We start from the raw sequence: 19,853 nt of genomic DNA on the forward strand, positions 1-19,853 counted from the left end.
AGACACCCTTGCCACCACGGGTCACAAACACCGGCTCTAATTGTAAAGCTACAGCCTCTCCTTACGAGGTCTGTAGCAACATGCTTTAAAAGTACTTGGGCCGTGTTATTAAAAGCTTGGGGACAGTGTGAGCGCACCGTGGCCCCCTGCTTTCATTCACAGTGCTTGTGGGGGACATAATAGAACACTGTGCTAGGCAGGGCATACAGCGCTGCCATGATGGGGGTGGAAGTAGTGCTTTAAACACTTCCGCCCCCATCATGACGTCAGATCACAGGGAGGGACTCAGAGTGGTTTGAAACAACTCTGAACCCTCGCGCTCTCACACCCGGCGTGGTCCCCGCACTGGAGAGCAGCACACCGACAACAACCCCACGAGTGGAGGAGGACATCAGTGCTAACAGCACTATCCAGGTTTGGGCGGCGGCGGAGGCATTGAGGTCAGCCTCTGTCGCGCTTATCAGGGCAATATATACATTTTTTTAAACAGAAAAGGTGCTGGTCCCCTTTAGGGCTGCCGCACCTTGTACCGGCAGTGCTGCTATTGCAGGGGATCGGCGGACACGTTCCCTAAGGCCTCCGTCTGGCCCCAACAGTAAAGCAGGCATTGCGGGGGATCGGCTAAGGCGTTAGGGGGCCAGCCTTCGTCGGCCCCTCGCACCACGGGCATGGCTGGTGATTTAAAAAAAAAAAAAAGACATCCCGGGTGGTGAAGGCCCCAGGGTCACTCGCCACAGCTCCCCGCCCCTAAGTATTTTTAAGGCCCCGCAGGGGAGGCGATGGCCCCTGGGGTCAGCCGCCGTCTTCCCCCATAGACCTAAAGTCATCGAGGCACTATGGAGGCATTAGGAACAGCCGCCCACGGCCCGTGACACTTCAGCCCCGTGCATGGGGCTTTTTAGTAGCTCATGGGTGGTGGAGACCCCAGGGGCCGGCTCCACACCTCAGACGCCTAAAGGGATATTATTTTAATAACATTACTCAGCGCTGCGAAGGCCTCAGCCTTAGCCTTCAGCACCCCGCCTACTAAGACAGGTCTTCAGGGCCACCCTTTTACCGGAACCATCATCAAGTACAGAGCCACAGATGCTGGATTTGGAAGACCCCAACATCACTACAGATCCTGGAGACGCCCTGCATTTAAGGTAAGTGTATAACAGTCCTTGCTTTGTCATTTTCACCCTCTTAAACTGCTAAGCCTCTATGCCCCATACTACAATAGCCTCTCTGTGCATGCTTTTTACAGTTGTTCATGGTCTATGGTTTTTAAGTAAGGCCTGAAATACTTTATAAATTAGAAATAAAATTCAAAACTACTTACATTAAGTATAGAGTTGGTTTTATCAGTGTGACTGTTGCCAGGGTGTGCCATGTTAAACGCGTAGTCTTCTGTCGAAGTCTGTTCACTCGCCAAAATGCAGATAGGTGCTACAAAACGCCTGTCAGAGTGCCAGTGTGCGTCTATGTTATGTCCCTATTTTTATACCTGTTACAATCTGATAAAAACCAGAAGGGTCGTCCTCTAGACTGGCTGAAACTTATGGCAGAGAGAGTTTACGTGTTAAACAGACCAAAGTGTAAAAGCGCTCCTTAAAAAATGTTGTACACTCATATCTGTTACACTCTGATAAAGCAGGCCTTGTAGGCTCCCTCTTACAGGCGGGAAACTCACGGCTATAGAGATAAGAGCTTACGTATTACCCTTCAATTATTTTCTGCAGCCTCCCAAATGTAAAAGCGTGCCTTTGAAAATGTCATACTTTCTTTGGCCTCTCTCATGCACTGCCTGCCTAAGCGTCCCATGTGCACATTTCGCGCCACTCTTTTACAAGACAACATTGCTTATCAGTCCTTGCCAGCTGACTCCACGTAGAAGCCTCTTCGTTTCTTAGCAGTCTTTTAGACTGTTTAAAATTAGGCGCCAGAATGTTACATCAGCAAACTTACATTTTAGTTATGCCGCTCTTATGAGCCTCTTGTTCTTCCCGCTCTTTCTGTGTTGCACCAGCATTTTTTCTCACCCTGTTACATCTCCATGGCTAGTTTTCCACCTTTTTGTGACACTTGCGCCATCCAACCCTTTATGGGCTGTAGCAGCCTATTTTACCGTTACAAAAAAAAAATACCTGTCCATGTTGTTGAACCCTGAGGTCTGCTTTACAAGTATGCCACGTTTAGCAGCCCTGGCCCCTCACTCATACGTAGATCGTAGCCTCGGCTGCATAACACATGTCCTTATTTATATAATTTATTTATTTTTTCTTTTCATAATTAGTGTAATTTACATCAGAGACTTTCAAATAGGCTGTACATAATGCTGCACCAGGAAACTCTCAGTCTAGGTTTGTGACAATACATTACCCTGTAAAGAACCCAGTAAGGGTCTGTTACACAACCCTGCAGCTGCCTTACATCCTGGCCCCTGCTCATCATCCCTAACACATTACTCCATGTAGAAAGAAGCCACAATTGCACAACACTTGTCTTCATTTATTTTTTATTTTATTTATTTTTCTTTTCATAACGGACATCAATTTACATCAGTGACTTTAAAATATTTATTTATTTATTTTCCATTTCATAAATGGCATCATTTTACACCAGAGACTTTAAAATTAGGCTGTGCAAAATATTGCACTGGCAAACTAGCAGTCTAGGATTTCTGCAGCACGCTCCAGCGTGGTACACTGCAGTGCCCTGGCATGTTACACAGCCGCCATCAGGTGGTTTACACACTGTCCCTCTTTATCATCCCTAACACATTACTCCCACGTAGAAAGAAATCATAATTGCACAACATTTGTCTTTATTTATTTTATTTTCATAACTGCTCTCATTTCACAGTCTAGACTTTTTATAATTAGGGGGCAAAATTCCCGCCTCTTCGAGGCCAATTTATTTCCAGCCCTCGGCCTGCTAAGGCTACGCCCCTACATCACAGGCCACCATTCAGGAACTCCATAGGCATCAGCCACGCCTCCTACGGGGCTGTCCTACCTCCAAAAAAGGCCGCACAACACTCTAGGACTCCCATTCCACAGATGGAGCTCGACACTGCTCAAGCAACACCAGCCTGCAGCCGCAACTACCCGATGAACATGCACAGACATGTCCATGCCTTCCCAGACATGTCCCACCTTGGCCAACAAACATGGCACCCCACAGGTAAGTCTCTGTTCATCCATCCCACCACCCTAAAACACCCCTAGTAGGCCCTATTGCCTGCCTTGCAGCTCTCCCTAGGCACCCCACACCATCACTCTACACCTATGACACACCTACACATCCATTAATTCCAGTGTGCAGGGTACTCACACTACAACTGGACACCTTAGGGGATTCCCTTTAGGGGGGCCGACCCTCAGTGGCTGGACTTCCGGCCCTGGACTTCCGGGGAGGGACTTCTGGGGAGGGACTTCCGGGGCGGGACTTCCGGCACCTACGTCACTTCCGGGGGGCGTTCCCACCTGTCAAAAAATGAATGGTGACGAAAGGTATCACTGTATACTACTGGCGCGTAAATGACTTACTGCAGATTATGAGTACTTCTTTGATTTGTGATAGACTTTTAAATATAGAAACATTTCATGGGCTCCCCGGAACTGCATATAAAACCTACAGCTATTTTGGCTGATATATTGGGAAAATTGTGTTGCAGCATGTGCAATCTGCACAATATGCCCCCAATTGTAAAATGCTTTCTCGTGGTCGAACCGTCTGTCCTAGGGTATGTGGAGCTTGCACACCACTCTCACGCTCTGGGTTATTTTTGTTCCTTTACATGAACACAGAATTCAGCACCTCCTAAGTCTATTTCTGTCTGCTGTTGTACTTCATTTGGTTATGTTTATTTTGGAAATATGATTGTCATTTCACAAAGTTTGAGAACTATGGGCCATATTTACAAACCATTTTTGCGGTGAGAAATGGCCAAGCAGGCTATTTCCAACGACTAACATACTTTTACATATGTACAAAACACAAATTGTGGTTCAGTAATACAGTTACCGAATCGCAATTTGTGTTTGCAATTTGGTATTTGGAAGGGGTGAGTTTAGGGCAACCCTTCCAAATACAAAACCTGAATGGGATGTATAATGGAAAACAAATGTTTTTTAAGAGCAGGCAATGGGTTCGATGACCACTGCCTAGTCATTAAAAAAAAAAAAACTCAAAGTTGCATTTTCTTTTTTTTAAACACATCCAGTATTCCTTTAAGGAAAACTGACTGCATTAAAAATAATGCTTTTATTAAAAAGAAATCACAGACATGGTTGTCTGCTGACCTCAGCAGACCACCATCACTATGATAGATGTGATTCCTCATGGGTCGCAAATTGCGATCCACCCCAGTAATATGCATGAGATAGGTTTATTTGCGACCCAATAGGAACTGAGATTCAAAAGAGTTTAATATATTAGGAACACTGATTTCCTAATTGAGATACGGAAAGAATCGCAATTAGAAAAACGGTACCCCTAATGTTAGGAAATCTGTCCCCAAACTCTTTTCATGTTCACTTCTTAGCTGATCTATGCATTAAAACTGAGGATACAGCCAGTGTTTCATTCTGGTTGTATATCAGAAAATTGATAACATAACTATCATCTGTCATCACTATTGTGGCCTGAATAAAGTTTATAAAAGTATCCCTCCGTTGGCTGCAGTCTTTCTATAATTAACGCCAGTAGATTAATATTTTTATGAAGGATATTTGGTTCACAATAATTTTGTCAGATGATATTTAGGCCATGATATTTAGGTGCCATCCCGTCAATACATCTATGTGCCACAGCTCGCCTGACCTTTCATATCTTTCTTTTCATTCACCATTTGCACCATCAGAAGGGGAAAGCATGTTTGTGAATTTGTGCAGCTCACCTCCCCGCAGAGCAATGTCTAATACTGTTGACCCACTGCACTGGAACTAGGGGTATTGGAGGTGCTGCAATACCGTCAGAAAACTTGAAAGACTTTAGGTGGAGAATGAATAGAGGTCTCTTTAAATGTTCTTTTTCTGTCAGCATTTTTGTGTTTTAAAATCAACAGTGTAAACAGTCAACAGTGACAGATTTGTGTGAGGTAAAATTATTGGCAAGCACCCCCACTCTTAATATCGTTCCAGCACCACTGTGTCCACCACTATGCGCTCTCCCAGAAACGGCCCAGTTAAACAAATAGTTGTATTTTCGGTTGCATCTGTAAAACTTGAATTTTGCCCACAATATATCATATGTCATTTCTTCAGAAATGTTTTAGTGTCCTGAACTGTACTGAAGAGAGATGCTTATTCAGACACCTCATTCGTGCTTCATCATTCATTCACCAGCATTTACAAAATGAGCTCTAGTTCGTATAGTAGGTCACATATTGAAACTATGCAGCTCAATTCTGGCATTTGAGTTTAATATTCGTTAGGTATAAGCTGGCACCACTCCATAAACAAGCTTCGTGATTTAGGAAACCGCTTTGTTCCAGCCCTGCATTTTGAACATCTCGGGTCGGATGCAAACAGTTAAACAGTGGAGTAACACAAAACGACAGGCTCGCCTGCAGAAAGCGGTGAAGGGCCCCTGAGTCTCCCATATTCACACATATTAATTGGACAAGGGCTGAATGCCACCCCCCTCCCCCCCAAAAAAATGTTTAGGGTGTCCCCGAATGGTTGGGGGCAGCCTTGCGCCGCAGGGGGCTGCATTATGCCCCTTGGTGGAAAATCCTTAAAGCGGTTTATTGTGAGTTCGCAAACCTTCCCCAGCGAGCTCTTGCTGTGCTGCTCGCTCCGGCAGGAGTAGCAGCAGCAGAGACGGCTTCTGGGCAGCGCATGCGCGCTCGCCCACCTCCCCTTTACTCGCCTCTCCCAGAGCTGCTCTGGCCGCCGAGCGCTGCTGCTGCTGCCGCTGCTGCTGCTGGGGTCAGGCGGATGGCAGCGGCGCGGCTCCTCTGAGAAGAGACCAGCCTGCAGCTCCAGGCACCGGTAAGGCACCCGTGGCTTTGTTCTCGTAAAGGATGCTCTGATCTTTACTGTGGGAGGTGGGAAGAAGCACAGCGCCTATAATAAAAAAAAATGATGTCTTAGTATGATCATTGGTAAATAGTTTTATTATAGGGACGGGGAACAGGAAGATTCTAGACACGATATGCTACATTGCATGCAGATTCTGCGAGGAGGCAGGCGTGTGGAGGGGTGCGCTTCCATCTGATGCTGTGTGCCGCGGTTTGATTTCTTTTACAGGAGGGCGGGGTTGGGGTGTCAAGGGGCTGGCTCTCCCGTGGGGCTCGGGTGCTGCTGTCGCATTGGGGTACATGGGGTATAGGGTTGACCTGCAGGAGCCGGCGCTGTATCAGATAATGTCAAGTGAAGAGGAGTATATCTCGCTTCTGTACTACACAGCGGAACTGAAGTGGGGGTATTTTCCCATTTTCCCTACGTGTTCGGATTGTGTTGCGATATTTTCTCACAAGTTGTAGCGCGAGGGATGCCGGCGTGTACCGTATTTATACAGGCTGCTGCAGGGCTTTGCTTGTCACCTCGCCAGTTGGAGGGGGCCGGGAGGATCACTCACAGAAGATGGCTTGGGATTGCATATCGTCGTTGTGTGGAGCGCGCGGATCAATCACGGTCCCAAGATTTATTTAAACTCTGAAATGCACGAGGCCCTGTGGGGCCGGGATACCCCTTTTCGAGCGGTGAAACCGCCTGCTGATGGAAGGATGCGGAAGAGATCGACGGCTCCGGTTGTACTGCAGGAGACTAACACACACCCCCTGCTCGCTGAACTGGATCACGTCGGTACAGCGCATAACTCGTCAGGCGCTGCCAGTGTGATGTGTGCACTGCAGGGGAGGGTTCATAGAAGGGGACTACTGGCATGCGGTAAGTGCCTAGATGGGGCCTTTGATTGCATCCTATCAGGAGGCCAGGGCTTTCAATGCCAGCTTCCAGGCGTAGCAGTTATTCTGATCTAGGATGCTCCTCGTCCTTCACTCCCTCAGAAACTCAGAATCCAGGGTAGACCAAGAAGCATGAGGTCCAGTTTTTATTATGTGACGCGTGAATAAATCTTCCCTTGTCTGTTCTACACTGTAATTCAAATTAAGATTTTAAATAACCTGAGTGTACCATTAGGGCGTCCATGTGGCCACACTTTGACATATCTCACAAAGAGTCAATTCACGAAGGTTTCTTCATTTAGGTATTACTTAAACATGTACAAGTGAACATGAAATGTGTACAAGTAAAGTAGGATGCTATATTTCGAAAGCGTTACTTTTACTATGTATATGTGCACGTAAGTCCTATTACGCATTTTTGACTTTGTACTGTGTACACAGGTGCAGTTTATTTTTACAATCAGCCATTGGATTTTTTTTGGATAAAATCAGCGCCTCCCAGAACTTGCTTTATTTCTATGTATTTCGTTCAGGTTTCCTTTCGTAATTGGAATTGAATGGGTATGTTTTCGTGTTTACATATGTCTGTGAATGGTCATGGGTGCTGATGTCTGTGGTGTTGTGTGGTGTTGAGCACTGCGCTGCGTTGTAAGCGTAGCGAAATAATTACAGTACACCAGGGCTGTATTCTGCAACTGGTCAGCAGGGGGTTCACTGCACGTTGCGATCTCTCGTTCCTCGTGCCTCCACCCATTGACCTCTCTTTATTATGTATTCACCCACGTGACCAAGGGGGTCAATCCATTAGGCTCATACACGAGGGGAGTCGGGCGAACCTCCTCTCTAGCCGAATGCTACACCATGTTAGTGCCTGCGACCAGTTGCATCACTGGCGCAACACTACGTTCCTCCCCAACAAATAAAAATGACAAACAGGCGAATCAAGCAACTATTAGACAAAGAGAGTAATACTCCAAGTGTTAGTTCACACCAGATGGTCTCGTAGCTTCTGGGATGGAGCTGGATTACCCCTCAAAAAATATCTGGTGCGCTTGGATCAATCAGTGTTAACCCCAGCTCCCCGATCACCTGGGAAGTCCCATTGTCTGGACCCTTTTCAGAAGGGTTGAAGGCTGACACAGGAGTACCAGAAGAGACTAACGGACAACTGCTAGAGCCATGGATAGAGTCTTGTTCATCATCCAATACCAGTTCTCATTCGGCAACCCCGTCCAAGGATGGTGGAGGGGAAAATCTTTTGAACATATAAACATTCCTGGTGACGGTTGAATTTCCTCTTTGAGCGACAACCATAGTTCCACTCCGCACAGTTACCCATGGACTCTGATCAAATGGCAAGCAAAACTTGCTCTGTGGTGACTACCCTTTCAGTAGCACACCGTCCCCTACCCCTAGATCTGAAACCTTCGCATGGCGCTGGTGACTAGCCTGTCGGTTCCCCTTAACTCGCTTGTTGTGCACACAGAGGTCATCTATGGGCCCTGGTTTTCAGTTACGATGAGGTATGGAGTCAACCACGACCCTCCCTAGCTACACATGAGCCTGGGCTTGCCCAGTGGTGGAATGAGGAGTTTGATGATAATTCCTCATAAGAGTATTTGGCATATTCCACAGGTTGTCCATCAGCAGAGGGGATGCAGATGACTTTGTTCAATGTTCTCATAAAATGTTCAACTTCTCCGTTCGCCTGTGGCCAGAAGGGTGTGATTATTCTGTGTCGGATGTCGATGGCCTCAAGATATGATGCAATTTCCTGGCTCTGAAATGGAGGGCCGTTATCTGTCCGCAGCTTGGTGATGACACCATGGGTAGCGAGAATCTTCTCTGTCTTGGGAATCACAGCCTCAGCCGTCAGGGCAGAGATGATCTCTACTTCGGGGAACTTAGAGTAATCGTCAGTCATCACTAAGGTGTGTCTACCGTCAGGGAGGCTCCCAAAGTCTAAACACGCTGACACCCAGGGCTGTTGGGGCCCAGCCTCAGTTTCTATCGGTGCAGGCCTGCTGGGTTCTCCTGATGCCTGCCACCACTCGCATGAGCGTACAAGCTGCTTGACTTTTCCATCCATCAGGGGGAACCAGACTTTGATTTGCAGTCAATTCTTTGTCTTGACCATCCCTTGGTGTACATGATGGGCAATGTGGACCACTCTGTCTGGAAGGGAAGACGGAACATCCAGGTGATGACCTCTCAATAGACATCCGTCAGGATCAACTGACAGCTCTTGCCTAACGTGATACGAGCTCTATAATTTATGCTTCGATTCAGGCGTAATTGCAGACACTTGTTTCCTTACAACATGCCACTGGTCGTTTTGTGTAGCTTTTGTGGCCTTTTGAAGACACTCGTCGTGTCTGGTGGCTTGAATGATGGCTTCATTAAACTGTCAGCGGCCATAACCTGTTGGATATAATACAGCACATACTCCTCAACTTCTTGAGCATCATGCTGGTCCTCCGGGGTAGCTTCCTGGGGGTGACGGGATAGATAATCCTCTGGGTTTTCGGAGCCCAGCCAGTACTCAAGATGACACTGATAGTCTTGCAGCTGGAGTAACCACTTTTTGATTCTTGGAGGTGGCTTGGAGGCAGTCCCATTAAAAAGGGGAACGAGGGGCTTGTGATCAGTGGTCACTAGAAATGGTTGTCCATACACATAGAGATGAAAGTGTTTGCAGCCCCAGTGCACTGCAATGGCCCCTTACTCAATTTGCGAGTATCCTTGTTCTGTGTCCGTTAGTGACCTTCTCGCAAAAGCTACCAGCGACCACTCCTGGTTGTCTTGTCTCTGGAGCAACACGGCTCCTAACCCTTTTGGACCAGCATCAACGGCGATCTTGGTTTCCTTTCGAGGGTCAAAGTATCGAAGAATGGTGTCTCCCGACAAGGCATCTTTGGTGGCTACGAAGGCTGCTTGTTGAGCAGGCCCCCAGACCCACAGCTCTGCTGACTTTGTCAAAACTCGGAGGGGCTGAGTCAGTGAGGAAAGGTAACTAATGAAACAGCCACAGTAGTTGACCATTCAGAGGAAACTACTTCTGTGACAGTAGTGGGAGGAGGAGCTGCTTTGATGTCTTGTACCTTGCTTGGGTCTGGCGCTATCCCCTCTGAAGAGAATATATATCCAAAGAATTGGATCTTCTGTGTGAGAAATACACACTTTCGGCAGTGGAGAGTCAATCCTGAGTCCTTTATCTGTTGAGCACTCCTCTGAGTCGGGATGATGTTCTGAAATTATTTTTGCATGAACCAAAATAACGTCACTGACATTTATAACTCCAGGAAGGTCTGCTAGGAGTTCATGAATTACATTTTGAAATACTTCTGCAGCGCTGGATATGCCAAAGTTGAGTCCCATGTAGCGTCTTAGCCCAACGTGAGTCAAAAATGTTCTGATATAGTGCGATTCCTCCGTGAGAATTAGTTGGTGGTACGCAGAGTGCAGGTCTAACTTCGACAACCAACAGGCACAACTCAGTTCACTGATCAATGCGTCAGTGGTGGGGGTCAGGTGCCGCTCTCGCTTGATGGCGCCATTGGGGAGGCACATGTCCACACATATTCGCACTGCTCCTGGTTGCTTCGGTTTCTGTGCAACTAAAATCGACAGTACCCACGGCGTGGTTTGAGAGACACTTACGATGATGCCTGTAGCTTCAAGTTGGTCTAGGTCCTTCTCCATCTGCGGTCTTAGGTGGAAAGCAATGCGCCGATGTCGGAGTGCCACTGGCTGTACGGACTCATCTATATGCAGCCGTACTTCTTTGTGACGGAGACAGCCAATGCCGTTGAACAATTCTTTGTATTGTTGTAGGATATCAGCCATGGATTCTTGGTATATTCTGAATGGAAATGTGACAGGTCCTAGGGCTTCGGCTGTCTGGCATCCCAGGAGCATCCCTTGCTCCTCTTCTGCCACGTACACAGGAGCATGAACCGAGCAGGGTGCATAAGTGATTGACGTTTCAAATTGGCCCTTGAGTAGAAGGGGTGTGTCCTGACCATAGGCATAAACTCACATGTTTGCGGCTTTCAGACTGGGGGCAGAACTCATCTGACGGTAAATGTCTGCAGCTAATATAGTGATCGAAGCTCCTGCGTCAACGACAGGAAGGGTGGGATGTTCACTGACCTGTATTTGGCATCGCAGGAGCTGTTTTGAGGGTTGGCGAGCTGCACCCACTGTGAAAAGAGAGTGGATGACGTTCTTCAGCATCGCAGTCATCCATATCAGTGCTTCCATGCGGTTGGCTTATGGCTGGATTGACAGTGGTGCTTTCCAATCGTGGTTTGCTGAATCTACACACTGTTACAAAGTGATTGACTTTCCCGCACCCTGCACATCTTTTTCCTCAGGTTGGGCAGTCGGAGGGTTTGTGTTGCGGCCCCCCAATGTATCCGCAGGTACTTGGTGTTCTGCCGGTGTTCCTTGGTCTTGTCTTGTTGGGGGATGGCATCACCGCATTGACTGGCTCTTCCTTCACTGCTCTTTGGAGTGCTGCTTCCATGTGGGACGCTCTGGCTTTGGAGAGTTCCTTAGTGCACCCCATCGTGAGGATGTCTGGTAGTGACCTCCCAGACTCTTTGACAATTCTTCCTCTCAGTTTCACTGACGCACACCCCTGGATAATCTGACCCCTTATTTCTTTGGTCTCATCAGCTGTTAGCCAGTTCTTTTAAATGCATACAAAACAAGTCAATCGATTCTTCGGCTTGCTGGTGGGCTTGCCTGAAAATGAACCGTTCATAATCCGTGTTGGCCATGGGCTCGAAATGCATGTTGAGGACGCCTATGAGAGTCAGGTGCGCCTTGGGTGTGGCTTCTGTAAGATTCTTTGAGATTTTGTAGATTTCCTTCCACGAGGTGTAAGAGCATGGCTCTCTTCTGGGCATTATCTGCTCTGGTGGCCCTGAAGAAAAGTATGATCCGTTCCACCCAGTCCTTCCTTTTGAACGCTTGTGCTGACAGGGCACCCTCAACAACAAAAGGTTCAACCAGGGGAATGTTGGACACCTTGGCAGTTTCGAGGTGTGAGCTTGCGTGTCCTTACTACGTGTGGCTGCATCAGTGATGTAGAGGTGACTGCAGGGACTCTGGCTGAACTATGCAACCCCTTCCTCTTTTGCTACTGTGCCAGGAAGATTGTTGTGTATGTGCACTTAATTGCCCTCTCTGTGTCATTTCATACTGACATCTTATGAGCAGTAAGCTTCTCTTGTGTTCACAATCCAGTGCAGAGCATGGAATATGCAGTTCTTAACTGGAGGCTACCGGAGAAGCATGTGGAATCTGCTGCTCGGTAACCCAAATTGCTGGGAGCCGTGCAGCAGCGTCTCACCGTGCTGAGCAGCATGTGGAATCAGCTGCTCGATGACACAACTCGCCTGGAGCCGTGCAGCTGCGTCTCACACAGACGGGCCAGCGAGTGCACAGGGACAGACACATGCATGGTGGGCGAGGCCTCCTAGGGCAGTGAGGGCGCTGGTGTCGTTGGCTGGGGAACAGGCAAACCCTGCACCCACAGACGCCGCACGGCGCCGGGTGGCAAGAGATGCGGACACCACATAGCACGAGCACCGCAAGGTAAAGGGCGGATGCCGAAGTGTGGTGACAGGTGGGTGACGTCGCACCCTCGTCGCCAAATGTGGTGTCGTGGGGGTGTTGTTGAGCGCTGCACTGCATTGTAAATGTAGCGAAATAATTACAGTACACCAGGCCTGTATTCTGCAACTGGTCAGCAGGGGGTTCAGTGCACATTGCAATCTCTCGTTCCTAGTGCCTCCACCCACTGATCTCTCTTTATTTATGTATTCACCCACGTGATCAATGGGGTCAATCCATCAGGCTCATACATGAGAGGAGTCGGGCGGACCTTCCCTCTAGCCGAACGCTACAGAATGGTAGTGCCTGTGACCAGTTACATCACTGGTGCGATACTACAATGTCGACAAGACCCATTTCACGCCATGTACAGTGCTAGTCCTGTTTGGGGCATGGGATTAGTACTACAACAAATCTGCCCTAAGTACTGTTGGGTGACATTCTTCTTGCGCTGTGCAGGTTAAAGCTGTAAGCTGAGCAGAGTTTATTTTTAGGTGCATCAAGCAGGCCATAATGCAGCAGACACCACCGGAGAGTATAGATGCAATGGATCATGGACGTGAAGTGAACTTTATAGTGAGTGCACATTGCAACGAGCATACTATACCTTATATTTGTAAAGAGTACCATTATTTTTTGGGCTTCTTATCGTTGAGTAACAGATGTGTATTCTTTCCCCATTAAATTGGCACTCTTTTTTCCGACAAGAGGAAGGACGAATGGACCTGACCGAGTTCAAATCTGTGGCCATGTGTCAAGCATACATTGCTAGTGGGGATACGTTAGCCCACTGAGCCACCAGACCCTGCGAGCAGGCACGAATACCACCACATTTAAACAACTCAGGTGCCCGTCCTGTAGACCGCATTGGCGTGGAATGTCATGTATTTTCCTTCATAGATGAACACTCTGCAAGGGTGGAAAGCTTTCCTAAACAGAGCGCTGCACCCAAGTGGGTCATGTTCCCCAGCCAGTCATTTATATGGATATTTCGAAGTGCAGGCACTCCCTAGTTAGAATACCTGTTTGCTGCGGAGAAGTGGCGGTATTCTCCCATGGAATGTATAGCATCAGTGCCGGGCTTACTCCAATAGGAGTGGTCAGGGCCAAGGGCTTCCTGTAGACACTGCAGACAGTCACCGTTTTTCATCTGTCACAAATCTCTTCATTTACACTCCAAAAAAACTGCTGCACTGCACCCCAGGAGATGGAAGGGCTCTGAAGGCCTCTTGTTTTTATAGTCAACCATATTGTATTCCGTATATTCCAGTGAGTGGGTTCATCAAGGGAGCGTGACGGCCTCTTGTCTGAAGTTTATTTATTGCACAATTAATACTAATCATTGCAATCAGCAAAAGAGGTTAAAAAGGACATTAGGATCTAAAACACCATAAAACATCAAAAAGACCAAATTCCACAATATGTAGTAAAAGCGAAAACAATTTAAAACCAGCGATGACCTAGTGGCAACTCAGTGCAAGTTCTGCAGTGTGTATCATCACGGGGGCTAAGAGCTGAAAAGTAGTAAACCAACAATTAAGGTCCTACATTAAACAACTTACTTCTTTGTTGTACCTACCCGAAAGTCTTGCCGACAAGAATAAGTCAGTTACACAATAAAATCCTGTGCCGGTTGCTCATATTAAGAGGTACTTGAACAGCAGTATATTTTAAAACAGAAACTGAGCATAGTTAGAATGATGAGCTCGGTCGACCTTCTTGGTTGCTCGGCGCATGCTTAAGGAGGCAATCAACTTTTAAAGTCAGTTTAGCGAAACATGCCATATGTTGTGATGTCAACCCTCTAAGACGAAACCAGATTGCTTGACGGCATGATCTAATGCCATTGGCGTTAAAGATGTTTTTGAGATATATTTTCACCAAGATAACAGTGCGGGACATATACAAAGAATATGCAAGAAGTCAATTCAATTCAAAACAATCTTTATTCGGATTTTACTCCATAAAGGAAAAAACAGTCTCTTTAAAATGAAAAGTTATACAATAATTTTTTTTCCAGATACGTTACTAATAAAAGGATAAAAATCTTTGTTGCGACAAATTATGTGGTTATTCATTCTCATATCGGAGTTTTTCTTAATAAGACAACTTTTTCCTCTGTTCAATTGCATGTAGGATAAATGTTATCACTGCTTCACATTTCTCATTCGTATCCAGTTTAAATAAATAGTTAAAAGCTTCTCTGCAGTAAAATAACTTATTAATAATAAATAGTGGTTTTAAGAATTGCTTCCTAATGTCATGATAACATTTACAAGATATAATAAAGTGCATTGTAGATTGTGCAAATCGTCCCACACAGGGGCACTTCGGTAGGCTTTTACTCCAAATTCTCATTTTTGGGAAGGCTACCAAAAAATGCAACATTCTAAAACGTAATCGGGTCAAATAAAATCTATGCTGAGTATTCACAACTGTCAGTAAATAATTTGGTATTACCTCATTGTTTTCTATCATATAAAGAGCTACCGTTGATTTCATGCATTCTCTGTTTCCTCTTTCACTAGCCCTCCAAGCCATTAAATTATTTTTCAGTTCTTTCTTGCTAAATTGGAGAACTATGCCTGGGTTGTCTAAGTTTGGTGTTAGATTTATACCTCTCAACAGATCTTTTAAGTGCATGAACCATGGGATTCTATCCCAATGTTCTAATGTAAGGCAATCTTTAATAATCTGTTGGGTAAGATACATCCCTTCTTTTGACCAAATACCATGCCAAGCCGACAACGCATTTATATATATTAAATCCACCACGTAGGGACTGCCCAATTCCTTGTGTACCATATATGTGGAAGTGGTATTTGGGCCTGCAAGTAGTCTGTTAAAAAATGTATTCTCTAACACTTGTAATGAATGGATCTCGGGCATCGAACCCCAAAGGGCAGAACCATATGTGATGCTGCTGATTGATTTGCTTTTGTAAATTTGCAGCATTTCCCTTAGGGGTTTATTACCAATTTTATTGGAGAATCTAAAGATTGCCTCAGTTGTCCTAATATACTTCATTTTGGTTATTTCTAGGTGTTGTTTCCAATGTCCCATATTAGAAAATTGTATACCCAGATATGTAAATCATTCACCTCTTCGCATTTGTGGCCCTTAATAAAATACGTTTTCTTCCTGGCCTTTCCCTGTCCACAAGTCATTACCACTGTTTTACTCATATTCAACATCATATCTCTTTCCTCCATAAATTCCATGAAGCCCTCCATTAGTTGCTGCAACCCATTTGCGGTTCGTGACAACAAAACTGCATCATCTGCATATAAAAGGATTGGGATAGAGTATTCTCATATTTTAGGGCAATCAATTTTTAATTTTTTTAAGTGGGCATCTACACCATTTATATAAAGAGAGAATAGGAGCGGCGCTAAGACACAGCCTTGGCGTATTCCTCTCCATATCCTAAAGCCTGAGGTACATTCTCCATTTCTTCCATATCTCACCCGTGCTGTTAGATTATTGTATAGTTGTGCCAAGAAGCTTATTATATCCGAGGGCGCACCCATATCTGTTAAGACTTTCCACAACTTAGCATGATTCACCAAATCAAAGGCACTACTAAGATCTGCAAAACAGAGGAATACATGACCCTTCTTTGCTATTGTATACTTACTTATTATTAAATTAAGATTTATACATTGTTCCAGGGTACCAACCTCAGGCCTAAATCCCAATTGAGCCTCTGTAAGTATATGATTATTTGTTGCCCATGTTTCTAGTCTTTCTACAAGTACTCTTCCCAGCAATTTAACAGAGGTATCCAAAAGTGAGATTGGCCGATAACATTTGGGGTCGCCTCTATGCCCCTTTTTAAAAATAGGGACAATTATACTTTCACTCCATGATGTTAAAATATATCCCTTTGTCACACTCAAAAAGACTTGGGTCAGGATAGGGCACCATAAATCAACGTGTGTCAAATAGGCATCTACTGGCACCCCGTCAGGGCCTGGCGCCTTCCCTTTCGGGCATCTTCCCATGGCAAACTTCACTTCCTCTAGACTGACTGGTTTCAAGAAGGGTGGGTTGATCTCAATTATCCCATTATTTGGCGGGTGAATAGTCAGGTTCTCTGGGTTAAAAATTGAACCAAAATGAGAAAGCCATTCCAATAAAGGAACATGTACTGTTATTTCGGGTGCATCACTATCTTTTAGGAAAGGTTGGTTGATTGTTTTCCAAAATAAAGTACTATCTCTTAGTGTCGTTGCTTGTTCAAGATTCGCCCATGCCCTAGCTCTCAAATGTGCCTTCCTGGTTTCTAATGTATGTTTGTAATTAGAACGCTTAATAATGACTTTTTCTCTGTTTTTTGGTCGGGCCTGCAGGGCTTGTTTTAGTTCCTGGCTGGCTGATGAGCAATTGTGATCAAACCACCCCACTTTACCACTCTTTTTTTCCCCCGATGCTCTCAATAAACTTCCTGCGATGGCGATTCTAAGTTGATTAAAGGACCCTAGGATCATATGTGAATTTTGATTATATTCTGTAGATATGATAATTTCTTGGTGGTGTTGTGTCACCACTTTGTTCATCACATCTGTTTAATTTATCCCAGTCCATTTAATCGCAAATCCGTTTTGACTTCTTATTCCTATATCCATTGCTAGTCGTTCACCTATATTAAAGGGTTTAGCTAGTCTCGTAGTCAGTATCAGGGGGTAGTGATCACTATATATAGTGGGCTCAATCTTCAGTGAAACGACCATATCCGAATGGCTCTTTGACATTAGTATGTGGTCGATTGTCGAGAAATGTCCTCTTCCTACAAACGATGGAAGCTTCTCTCCTTTATACCCATCTTGCTTTCAACTCTAGGTCATATCTAAATAGTATTTCATTCAATACAGTTCCATAGTTATTGTGTAAAAAGTGCAATTGGGTACATCCCCCCTCGTCGATGAATCCGCATGTCTCCCCTATAGTATTCTTGCATATCCCGATATTGAAATCTCCAGCCCATATTATTATGTAACTTGAAGTTATATCGTTTACAAAAGCTTGTAAGTCATCGTGGAGAGTCGATGCCACTATTCTATTAGTACCATCAAATTTGTTGTTGTAATAGTTTATTAGTACAATTCCTAAGATCCCATCTATCCGAAAGTATAAAAACTGGTAGTAGGGGGAATCGAGGGAGGATTTCACCAATAAGTAGGGTACCAATGTTGAAATAAGGATTGCTAGACCTCCCTTTGTCCTTCCCCTGGCTGAGGCCGAGGCTGGTGAAGAGAATGTGGCATAACATTCCATAGAGAAGGATCCCGTGTGTCATGTCTCTTGTAGGCAGATTATATGTGATGAACTTATTATAGTCTGCCATTCCTTCTCAGCTATTTTCGTCTTTACTCCAGCTATATTCCATGACATGAGTGTAATTAGGTCTCCTACTAGAGGTCCCCCATCTGGCTCAATGTTGCCATTACCACTTGGAGATTTTGATATGGGCACTATAGTGGTAAGTTGTGTTTTATTATGCATCGGAGTCGTTTTCCTACTCAAGTTCTCCTGCAGTCAATCTAGATCCTCCATGTTACTCAGGGGGGCAAAACGGTTGGAATACTCCCGTTTATTATGCCTATCCAAAATACTGGATGTATTCTCTGTCACCCCTATGTCTATTATGCCTGTGATGTTCATCATTCTGTAAAAGTATCCTAGGGGAACAGCCATAATTTCCCTCCTCAGGTATTTACAGTTTCGATGTCTTATATCCAAGTCTGCTAGTAGTTGGCCCACAAAGCGAGGGTTACGAAAGTTGACCACGTTACAATCTCCCTCTTCTTCCTCCAAGTTTCCCACCCAGTCAACACTCCTTGCATATAAGATCTCTCGGAATAGTGTATCTGGTGTACATATATTCCCTGACATCCAGTGTATTACCTTATTACGTATATCTGGCCAGGTCTCGACAATATTTGGGCCACGTTTGGGAACATTTTTCAGAATGATTGTGTATGGGGTAGCATCTGGTGGTAGTTGTAACACCTCTTTCACAGGTCTATTCCTAGTCAAGGACTCGCGTTTCTGGTTTCTATCCATGGGCTCTGTTTGGTAAGTCATAGGTGCCTTGTACTGGGGTGTTTCTTCCTGTGTGGGATGCCGGCATTTCATACTCCTTTTGTTGGGATCTGCAAACCCTATTATTGCTCTATTCCTTAAGGCTGCAGCTTCTTGATTCTCGTTTAATATAAGGTCACTGCTAGGAGATAGAGTTTCTGGTTTGGTCATTGAGTTAACACTTACTTCTATCTTGGTTATGCGTTCTTTTATCTCCTTAAATTCTGACAATATTTTTGTCTCTATATGATCTAACTTGCCATGCAGTTTTTTTAAAAGGGTTTCCACGCGTTTTTGTAGGGAACCATCGTTATCTGATGGTAGTGCTACTGCATGACCCCCATACATTTGTGTAATTTTTTTGTTACTCTTAGGAAGCTGTGAGTGTACTACCATGGATTTAGATTTGATAATCTGACTACTTCTTTTTTTCTTGGGTGGTGAAAAGATTTGGTCGTCTGTACTATTTGGTGAGTCAATTTCCTCTATTATATCTGTAGGGAGTAAGGGTCCTAAAGAGAATCTAGAATCTGGCCCAATAGTTTTTCCTTCTGAGGCTTTTAATTCAGAAGTTAGACCTGCAGCCTCAGAGCTCACTTCGGCGATGCTCTCATGTAAAACATTTTTTGTTGCCACTAAACGTGCTTCAGCATTAATGATTTCTTCATTTATTTTTCCCATGGCATCTGTAAGGTAATTAGTAATTGTATTAGTACTTCTCTGGGTTGTGGTGTTCACACCATTCCCTATTTGATTTTGCTTTCTTTTCCCCATTATGTATGAGGGGTTAACTATGGTAAGCACTCTTAGCTAGTTGCAAACAGGGTATATATAATTTCTAAAAACAAATGACAATAAAAAGACAATAAGAAAGTGCCCAGCCCAGCTCTGGTGAGCACAAAGCAGCGGTGCAAGAGAGTTATTTTGGGCTTCTATTCTAAAAATCGGCTGCAAGTCTTAGTTCAAGCGACTCTTAATAGTCCTGAGGAAACCAATATCAATAGGGGCCGGTAAAAGGATGTCAGGGGGGTGGCCCAGCCCAGCCTCTGTCAGGCGCTGACGGGCGCAGGATGGGCCCGCCCTTGGCCCGGGCACCGCCCGGGCGCATCCCGCGGGTGGGAACGCGGTAGTTCACATTTAAAGGGCTCCTGCCCTTCAGATCAAGTTTAAAGGGCTCCTGCCCCTCGGGGATTGCTGCCGCCGCCTCCCGCTCCAAGCCGCGCTTCCCGCAGGGCGGAAGAAGTCATCCTGG

At 45.4% G+C, this 19,853-nt stretch overlaps 1 protein-coding gene across 6 annotated transcripts in view; it reads left to right on the top strand.

Annotated features, from left to right (window-relative positions):
• The first annotated feature begins 5,733 nt into the window (after positions 1–5,733).
• The window catches only part of RGS17 (regulator of G protein signaling 17), a 525,561-nt gene continuing 511,441 nt past the window's right edge, over positions 5,734–19,853 (top strand). For 3 of the 6 annotated variants that reach the window (XM_069235061.1, XM_069235062.1, XM_069235067.1), the window contains exon 1: positions 5,864–5,978. The gene's annotated coding sequence lies outside the window, so the exon portion shown is untranslated. Of the gene's footprint in view, positions 5,979–19,853 lie in introns of all 6 variants that reach the window. The other 3 variants (XM_069235065.1, XM_069235066.1, XM_069235064.1) reach the window with 2 other exon arrangements.

This window comes from Pleurodeles waltl, chromosome 5 (assembly GCF_031143425.1).
Source record: "Pleurodeles waltl isolate 20211129_DDA chromosome 5, aPleWal1.hap1.20221129, whole genome shotgun sequence".
Lineage (NCBI taxonomy): Eukaryota > Metazoa > Chordata > Amphibia > Caudata > Salamandridae > Pleurodeles > Pleurodeles waltl.